The 9310-nt window shown below is 43.3% G+C and overlaps 1 long non-coding RNA gene across 1 annotated transcript; it reads right to left on the bottom strand.

Moving 5' to 3' along the window:
• Positions 1–1795: 1795 nt before the first annotated feature.
• LOC120699125 lies at positions 1796–4070 on the bottom strand. Its single transcript, XR_005685237.1, has 2 exons — positions 3694–4070; positions 1796–3508 (listed from the first exon to the last, which is right to left on the bottom strand). It is a non-coding gene; the product is annotated as an uncharacterized LOC120699125 (long non-coding RNA).
• Positions 4071–9310: the final 5240 nt, after the last annotated feature.

Genomic DNA, 9310 nt, shown 5'->3' with positions numbered 1-9310 from the left:
CAGAGTTAGCGTTAGAGCTCGATCTACCTGGGCCAGTCACAAGAGCGATGCTCTTGGAAGGAGGGGCACCATTGAGCTTGGCTCGTGTCTGATTATCCACCTCAGTGGCCTTGAGCTTGCTGAAGAGCTCATTCACGGTCAGAGTCTCATAGCCTGCAGACTCGATGATCGTGTTCACCTTGAGATCCCACACAGAGTGGTCAAGTGCGTAGAGAAACTTGAGAGCCTTCTCATGCTCTGTGTAGTCAAGGGCATCAGCAGATCTGTTAGCACTGACTTTGTTCACAATCGATTGAAACCGACTGAACATGTCGCCAATGCTCTGACCCGACCCCTGTATGAAGTTCTCATATTCACGCCGGCGAGTCTCGAAAAGTCTAGCCTTAACCTGAGGTGTGCCCTTGTGGTAGTTCTCAAGGCACGTCCAAATCTTGTGGGCTTCCTGAAAACCCTGGACGCGTGAGAACTCCACACGAGAAACGCCAGCGAACAAGGCATTGACAGCCTTGGCGTTAGCCTCGTGCTCGGTCACTTGAAGAGGAGTGACCCGAACGGCAAGCACCTCGTAAGCCTGGTTCTTGGTTGTATCTCAAACCTCGGCTCCCAAGCTCTGCAAGAAAGCCCACATGCGAACCTTCCAGTAAGCATAGTCCTCGCCGGTAAACGCAGGGATCTTACCAAGAGTTGCCATGGTCGCCAAATGGTTTTCGAACCGGTTAGAGTAATGAAAACCTTAACCAAGCTCTGATACCAATTGAGGGACCGAAAAGGTGACCAGAGGGGGGGGTGAATGGGAGCCAATTAAAAAATTCACGAGCGAAACCGATTTGGTCAAGTCCGAAGAGTACACCCAAATCCTATCTTCTAGAGTGTGCAAAGTGTAGCTATAGCTGAGCTAGACACCAAGCAAAAACTCTAGGAGCAAGCCGCGAAGAGATCGGATCAAGAGCGGAGAGCAAGCAGCAAAGATAGCACGATATATGAACACTGGTTCAACCGGCGGGCGAAGAAAATCTTTACCGGTTCAACCGACGTCATAGAGCCGGCAGCAGATAAGAATCACTCACCGGTTAAACCGATGCTACGGTTTAAACATCGTCGGTTCAACTGGCGATAGTACACCGGATGATCCGACAAAATCAAACTCAAGTGTCGGTGCAATTATCCAGAGAGGCAACAAAACGAACTGTACTGAGCACCGGTTGAACCGACGTTGATGAACTTCTATACGCCGGTGCAACTAGCAAAAACAGCACGCAGAGAGAGCTTAGTAAAGCTTCACCGGTTGAACCGATGCTCGTGGAACTAAAGCACCGGTGTAACCAAGCTGAAAGTCCAAAAACACTAAAGTGCAAAAAACCAACTCACCGGTTGAACCGACGCAACATATCACAAGCGTCGGTTTAACCGGTGATAGGAAAAAGTTTGCCTGTGCCGAGAAACGATTTTTCCAGCCCGCGACCTTTAGAAATCTTGATGATTGGGGGGTCAAATCAAGTCCAATGGAGCTCAAATTTTGGGGAGATGAAGATGATGACTTCAAGAACACATCCCCAAAAGATTTCAACGAAAGTCCTCACGGGTTAAGAGGAATCGGAAGATATCGGAGCAGGAGCGGGGTTTTCTCTAGAACGCAAAAACTTCGATTCGTGGAGACTCGTGATTCCGGGAAATTTAGCACTAGGCTAGATGGATTAGAAGCACCCCAAGGAGTCACAAAATTGTCTAGAAACCGCCCTCAATCTCATGCACAAAGAACAAAACGTGAGAACCAAAATTCATCACACAAAAGACATTCAAAGTTCAAGATTGATTCAAATTCAAAAGCCCGAGGGCACAAGGAGAAGAGGGCCTCCTTTCCCGATCAATCTTGGTACAAAGTCTCAAGAATCCATGGATGAAATTCTACCCGAGAGAGAGGAAGAGGGAGGAACAAAGAGAGGGAGAGTGGGCGACGGGAGTAAGGGGCAGGCGGCTGGACTGGGAGAGAGAGAGAGGAGAGAGTGGGTGAGAGATATTTAAGCCCACTAACTCTAGTACTAAAAGACTAAACTACCATTAGACTTAACTAGACACTAGAAAGCCCGTAGGGGCAAAACCGGAAAGAGATACAAGGACTCATCCGACGATCAAGGTTCTTTCTTCGAGTCGAAATCTTCTCCGCGATGCCGCCGTGGGGATGAAGATCCGGTCTGCGGTTTTGGAGGGTCCGCGAAACCCGGGTAGGTGGCCGGTTTTGATAAAACCACCAAAACTCTACGCGCGGGAAGATTCCCGCCTCCACGCCGTGGCCCTGGACGCCGTTCCCGCCTCGGCCTTCTGACGGCCCTAGACGCCGCCCGACGCCCGTCACCTCCTCGCCCGCAGCGAGGCCCTAGACGCCGTCGACGCCCGTTCCTCCGCCAGTCCCGAGACCGACGCCCGTGCCTCCACGACTTGGCGTCTTCAAGCGTTGTCCGCCAACTTGGTTTTGTGGCGCAAACCAAGAAACCCGCCATCCATCGGTGCTTGCTCCATCGATCCAGGGGTGGACGCCACAGCTGCCGCCCGGCCCGAGCTCCGGCCCCGTCTGCCCTTCACCGCCATCCACCGCACGGTTCATCGGCCACAGCACCTCCACGGCAGCTCTCCATCGACACTCGACGCCCGTGTACCTGCAACCAAAGACAAAGCACACGATCACACCGCACGGTTGACAATTCACTCATCACAGCCAGGAAAAGGTACTCAACATTCCTCAACTGCACAAGGCATGAACTTTTGTTGACTAGGACATGTTTTTTTTAAGCTAAAGAAACCATTACAACTAATCCTATTTGATACTCCAGCAAGTGCATCAAGAGACAAAAATGTAAACAAGTCCAGAAATTAAGGGGACACTAAAACATCAATTGGAAGAAACTACTTTTCTGACAGACACATTAGAGAACAAACAACCAGAAAACACTGGCATCGACCACTTTAATAATGAATAACTTTCAGGAGACCTATAGTGGTTTAGCAGGCGATTTTCTTCAGGATTACTCTTCTATCAAATGCTGGGACAATGAAGGCAAGTTCTTCTTCTCTACTGAAAACTACTGAAAAAGGATGAAGAACAACACGGACTCGTATAAGATACCGACAGTTCTTCTTGGGAACATGGCTTGATTAATTGCTAATATCCCTAATTTCGGTGAAAAAAACAAAGGGGAAATAAGAACAAATGACCAAGTAGAAGTAGTAGATGTACTTGATGGATGTATGCATCATCTGAAGTGGCTGAGGTGGCTGGTGTGGTGGTGCCTGCATTCGTCGAGGCCACAGCATTGTATCATTGGGTAGCAGGCCACGAAGAGGCACCTCCCAATCCCTCTGACGACGGAGCCGAGCACGTAGCAGGGGCAGCAGGATCGAACCAGGCACCGGTTTTGCTTCTCGTACGGTTCCTCGCCCCTTCCTTTGTGGTGATTGCTCTTCCTATGACCCATTTCAGCCCTACTCTTTGTTGTTTTGAAGTGCTCCACACCTAAAGAGGAAATAGAACCGAAAACACCTCTTTGATAAGAAGGAACTTGAATTCAGATCTGGATGTGACAAAAAAAAGGCAAATTAAGAGATTTTTTAGTTCAGGAACAAAGATGTGTGCCCAAGAGCATATGAGCTAGGGAGCATGAACTATTAGAGAGATAAGTTAGAACCTTTGGTGCTTACCTTCAGTAGGATATGGAGCACTGCTTGGTGCCGTTAAACTGGCAACAAGCCTGACGAACAACCAGATGCCTGCCTTTCCAAGTTTCCATCAGTTGGGCAAAGGTTTGTATATATGCATGCAGTGGATGGATAGATAGAAGAAGCACTTGAGGCTGGGGAAGCTTTTCCAAGGCTCCAACGAAGAGACAAGGAGATGCCCGAACAAGATGCTTGCACTCTGTTTTTCTATATGATTCCTTCACACCATGTCGCTCTTTCTTCTCGCCCCCTACAATACTTTTTAATACATGTAGGATTTTTTTTTCCTTGTATGAAGAGTCGCCAAATTTTTAACAAGACTTCATGATGCATCGATCATCTGGTAGGAGGTTTTTTTGTTGGGTCGTATTCTGCCTACTAGGTAAGACTTGGACAATGACCAGGGAATTAGGAGGTAGGTGGTAGGTGCCACCTGCAGGAGCGCCCGACCGGTAAATGGCGACGTGGCACTGGAGTGTCCAACATTATTGATTAATTAGGATATTCTTTTTACAGATGATAATTTTATTTTAAAATCTAAAAATTTCAAAATTGATAGTCTTATTTGAGTCCACCCACCCATTGTCTCTCGGGCCCAACGTCCATTAAATGCGTAGGTGTAAATTTGTACTTCGGAAACGACGCAATGTTTTGATTTCGCATGCATGTGGATAAAAACCGGCATTGAAATGTAGACCATTTATTTACTCCTTTTTCCTCTCTATGGGATTACATCCCGACGAGGTTAAGCATTAAAGATTATTTTTTTCACTACTCTTTCTGTCTTGAAATGTAGAGTATTGTAGAGTTCAAATTTTGTACTCAAATATAAGGTATCCTAGGTTGAGAATGGATCATACCATCTTATTGTGCCATGTAGAGGGAGATGCATATGGGGAGGTATATGAGAAAGGGCATGCTACTTTAATAGCATATATTTAGTTACCCGAATTGAATCCCAATGCTTAATAATTAGGGGTAGGTGAGTCTTTTCTACACAGCCATAATCTGTCCTAAAAACTTTAGAACGTCTTATATTTGGGGATGGAGGGAGTAGGTAAATAATGATGGGATAAGTAGGATTGATAAGCAACATTTTTTTTGTCTTGGTCACTGTGTCCATCCCAAATAAAACTATCATCCATGAATGGAGGGAGTATCATGGACTGCAAGAAAACTTGCAAATATGAGAACGTCAAATGTACAAATGGAAAAATTTATAGGTTGGGAACTACACTTCGTTCATCTAAAACCATTGAATAATTTTGAATTCCTTTTTCATTAGAGAAAGTGGGTGTGATAGAGATGGAGAAGTTAAAATCAGGGTGGGTCAAACACTCAGACTTGGCATTGCGATTGCAGTTCATATTTTTCATGGAATTTATAGTGGTCACAGCATGCAGTGATAGAAAATTTGGAAGCAACTAGGTGATGACCCATGTGATGCTATAGGTACATACAATTTGAACAAAACAGCAATCATTCTAAAAAATATTATAATACAGAAACAATAAACATAATTATGATTGGGGAAGAATAGCAACACAAGCTAACATGTCTATGTGGTCCTAAGCCATATCTATATATATTTCTAAAGCATATAACGTTTCCATCTAAATTTTTGGTGTGGTTTGCCTAGTGTCATTGATAGATGGGCTTTAGTTCATCCAGTATGTGAGACGGACCAGCCCTTCATTTGTGACTCGATCATGTAGATCCCTACAAATTAATGTACGGACGAATATGCGTATTTGATACTTATACCAACTTTACCCGTAGCAATGTACACGCATAATTGCCTAGCATAGTGACATACATGTTAAAGATGATGGAAAGAAATAGTATCCAATGTACCAAATATCTTTACTTAAATTTCTACATTTTTTTGGACCACCAAGATAGACAATGATTTTTAGAATTTCATCAATTTATCTATGCACCTGGCTTTTCCTTTAGAGAGAACTATCTTTTCTTTTTAAAGTTATCACTAAAACCTGGTTTAGTGAAAAACACTGTATCATATATATGTAACTGTCATAATGTCAGTGTTTTACCGGCAAGCCCATCTAGAAATACCCTAAGGTGGTTGATTGTAGGCAGGAAGTCACCAAGATTAGAAACACGACGGTGCAAGCAACACAAGATTTAGACAGGTTCGAGCTGTGAGTTGCATAATACCCTACATCTTGTTTGGTGATTTGTATTGTCTGAGGGTTGTTGTGCTAAAGGGATCCCTGTCCCCATTATATAACCTAGGGGGACAGGGCTCTAGATCGATATGAGCTTAGAAATCCCTCTCGAGTACTACTCGAGTAGTTTCCTTTTATACCGACTAGTTCTAAATCTACCTGAGTACTTTACATGACGTATGGGTATAGGACATTCCCCATCTCATATTTCATAACATGTTAGATATCCTGTGGCCCCAGGTCTCAGAAGCCCCCGAGCTCTTCGTAGCTAAGTAGTGCAGGCCCCTGAGTACTTCTGAAGCCGTCTTCAAGTCCCTTGAACTTCGCCGCAAATGCACTTTTCGAGTACTTCCTTGACTGCACTGAGGCTGCATGGTGCTCTTGATCTTCATACATGGGGTGTGATGAAAAATGACACTCCATAGGGAGTAGCACCCGACCCGAGGCGGGCAATGCCCCTACCCACCCCTACAAATGATTTTCCAATTCATTCTGAAAATTCATTGAATTCCAAAAAATAGTAAAACACATAAAAAGGTGGAATTTGTACCATAAGCATATTGTGACCGATAGAACTAGTAAAAAATACAACAAGCATGTTTCATTACATATGTTGATTAGGATTGTTGAAAACACAAAGTGATCTTTGAGTTGAATAAGAGAGTAGTGTGGATTAGCTATTCATTTTGATTTTGACACTTTTAACCGTTATTTACACTGAAATGTGGCTTTGAATTTTTTTAAGTTCTACAAGTCACAATATGCTTAAGGTAAAATTTTCACATTTTTTATATGTTTTGATATTTCTTAGAATTAATTGAATTTTTGGATAAATTGAAAAATCATTTGTAGGGGCGGGTGGGGCCCACCCACCACTACAAATCTATTTTCAAGGGTGGGTGAGGCCCCCACCGCCCCTGAAAATGATTTTCCAATTTTTCCAAAAATTCATTTAATTCCATAAAATAGTTGACCACATAAAAAGGTGGAATTTGTACCATAAGTATATTGTGATCTATAGAACCAGAAAAAATACAACATGTTTCAATACATATATTGATTAAGATTTTTGAAAACACACAGTGATCTTCGTGTTATATGAGAGAGTAGTGTGGGTTAGCTATTCATTTGGGTTTTGACACTTGTAACGGTTACACTGAAATGTGGCTTTGAATTTCTTTTCAACTTCTACATGTCACTATATGTCTTCTTTTTAAGTTCTACATGTCACTATATGTCTAGGATAAAAATTTTATATTTTTAATGTGTTTCGCTATTTTTTTTGAATTAAATAATTTTTTAGATAAATTAAAAAATTATTTGTAGGGGCGGTTGGTGCGTCAACCACCCCTACAAATCGATTTGCAGGGTGGCACCCCGCCCCTCCCTCAAAATTGATTTGTAAGGGCGGACCTGCCCCTATAAATAACTCTCTCTATATATACTTCCGTCCTTCTAATACTTAGCAAAATTTTCGAGTTCATGCCGAGGACGTCACTAGGCTGCCGAAATTTCCGTGCTCCTCCACTCGCTCCCACTCCGGTCCACCCTGCATGCCACCGCCACCCTGCCCTCGCTAGCCACCGCGCCGCCGCCTCTGCCTTGTGCACCGAACTCCCCATGCCTTCACCCTAGCCCAACGCTGCCATCCCGCTACCGCCCCTCCCCCCGGTGCCGCCGCCACCTTGTCCTCCCTGATTTGGGTGACTATTTTTTCTCCTTTTTTTTAGATGGTGTGTTTGTCACCCTTGTGGCCTTGTCTAATCTATAAAATCCATATAGTTGGTCCCCACTAAGAGTCATAACTTCTATTTCTTTGCAACCACGTCGAGCCACATCACCTCAAATTCTTATCATCGTTAGATCGGTTCCTTCTGTGGACATCTACCCGTCCATTTGTAATTTACTATTTTCAATCCACTTATTCATGCACCCACTCATCCATTTGTATGTTACTATTTCTAATCCTTATTCATGCACCCACTCACATTAATATCCATTCATCATGTCACCATGCATTATTCGAACCAGTACACAAAACTGCTTCCCACTAACATTATACACCACTACTCAGCAATCAAAAGTCATCTTAATGGCATTATTGTCCTTTCAATTCCTCTCCAGCATAGTATATATACTACTCGCTCACCCTAGAAATTGGCACATTCTTGTGCAATGTCAGAAAAAATGAAGCAGTGCATCTAACTCGCCCCAGCAAGTATGATGAGCTCCTCCAGGCCGGCTATGACTTTGCGGAGCTAGTGGCGGCACACGACAGCTCCATAAAACTGGTGGGGATCGCAGCACCGCCGGGCGACCATGAGTTGCCCCTCTCTTGGAAGCCGTCCAACAAGACATTCATTATTATAACGATCCAATCAACTTTGTGCATGTCTTATATCCATGGAATGCATGTTTTATTCATTTCTTTCTACTCTAACCAAAGAATAACTCAAAATCTATTATTTTTCATCTAAGAGATTTCTCATATGGCTTTCAACATAATCTCTACAAATGCATCATTAATATGAGCTTTTCTTTATTAGAAAAGTCTATCATTTTTTTTGTTTTTTTAGCAAAATCGATCTAAATGCTTATTTGTCTTACTACATTCTCTCCATAGTGTTTTATTTAAAAAATTATGATATTTTTTTATCATAGTTTAACAAAAAATTCTACCAAATTTCACAGCAACACGTGGGGACTGACCTAGTATAAACTAAAAATTGCCCACCCAGATCGATTCTGTTATTGTTCACATTTCTTATTCCCTATATCGCGCACAACTGCTCATCTTCATCCCGTTGGCTTCCGTATCCCTTTCCATCCACTGCTCTATTTCCTGCACCAAGAAAGCTCCTCTTAAGGCTGTAGATCAAAGAAATTGGCAATGGATAAGCAACCATGTCATTAGACTTACCGTAATATGGGCCCTCTTTGAATGTAGGCGCTAAACATTAGCACTTTTCCTTGTTGACAGCCAAATTTGGTATGCACGAGGCCGACCAATTTGACCGGTCGGAGTCTATAATCCGATAGATTTAGATTTAGAGATAAAATTCTTTTTTAAATCAACTCCGGAAGGGATACGTCTTCCTCAGTCTATATATATATAAAGGCTAAGGTCGATTGAGTTTATGCACAATTGAATCAATACAAAATCGCATTACTTTTTATTTCTCAAACACTAGCCTCTTCCAATCCCTAATCTGTAGTTCTTCCAGCATCTCCAGGGCGTTTGAAGGCGTTTTGAGTGGCCTGCCGATCTCAGAGCAACCTTAGTTCTACGAGCTCCGACGGGATCCCTTTTGAGCTCGCTGTGCTAGGTCTTTGCGAAGCTCTACACGAACTGATTAGACCGGTCGGTGGCACTAGTTAGACCAGCCTGTCAAGGGTTTCGTCGGTGTTGA

This window comes from Panicum virgatum, chromosome 3K (assembly GCF_016808335.1).
Source record: "Panicum virgatum strain AP13 chromosome 3K, P.virgatum_v5, whole genome shotgun sequence".
Classification (NCBI taxonomy): domain Eukaryota; kingdom Viridiplantae; phylum Streptophyta; class Magnoliopsida; order Poales; family Poaceae; genus Panicum; species Panicum virgatum.
This window is presented reverse-complemented; position numbering and strand designations above follow the sequence as displayed.